The sequence below is a fragment of the Phalaenopsis equestris genome, unplaced genomic scaffold, assembly GCF_001263595.1.
Source record: "Phalaenopsis equestris unplaced genomic scaffold, ASM126359v1 Scaffold181902, whole genome shotgun sequence".
In the NCBI taxonomy this organism is placed as follows: domain Eukaryota; kingdom Viridiplantae; phylum Streptophyta; class Magnoliopsida; order Asparagales; family Orchidaceae; genus Phalaenopsis; species Phalaenopsis equestris.
This window is the reverse complement of record NW_018201851.1, coordinates 1-529: the sequence shown is the minus strand read 5'-3', so window position 1 is coordinate 529 and position 529 is coordinate 1. Positions and strand designations below refer to the sequence as shown.

Here is a 529-nt window from a genome sequence, read left to right as displayed (position 1 = left end):
TAACGAATCAAACAAGAGCTATTTGCGAACCACCAGCCTTCTTGACAGCCCTACTCCTATTCATATAAATCTTCCATTTTTGAGGCGCCCAAACCAAACCAAGGCTTTAAATTGAATTAGGGTTTCATTTTGACGAACAGTGTGTGCGGGAAGGAGGCGGCTGACGGTGCAAGAGGGTGAGAGGCATTCAGTACTAATCCGCCGGAATGGGTTAGGAATCTATCGGCCATTTCCTTGAAAACTTTTTAAATCCCTCTTCAAGGATCTGCTCTCATGGTGCCTTCTTCTTTCCACTCACAGGTATCTCCAGGGATTCCTTGCACAAGAGGCGAGCCACCGGCGGCAAGAAGAAGGCGTGGAGGAAGAAGAGAAAGTAAGCATTATGTTAAAAACCAGTATTGGATTTCTAGATGTGACTTTCAAGTGGATCTAGGGGCACTTATTTATTTTTGAATTTAAATCATACGAATCTATGATTCCTTTTACCGACGAGCATAATTTACTATAAGTCTTGCTCAAAGAATTGTTT

At 42.5% G+C, this 529-nt stretch overlaps 1 long non-coding RNA gene across 1 annotated transcript; it reads left to right on the top strand.

Moving 5' to 3' along the window:
- The first annotated feature begins 78 nt into the window (after positions 1-78).
- Positions 79-373, top strand: LOC110034291. The gene is made up of 2 exons (XR_002295040.1): positions 79-210; positions 301-373. It is a non-coding gene; the product is annotated as an uncharacterized LOC110034291 (long non-coding RNA).
- Positions 374-529: the final 156 nt, after the last annotated feature.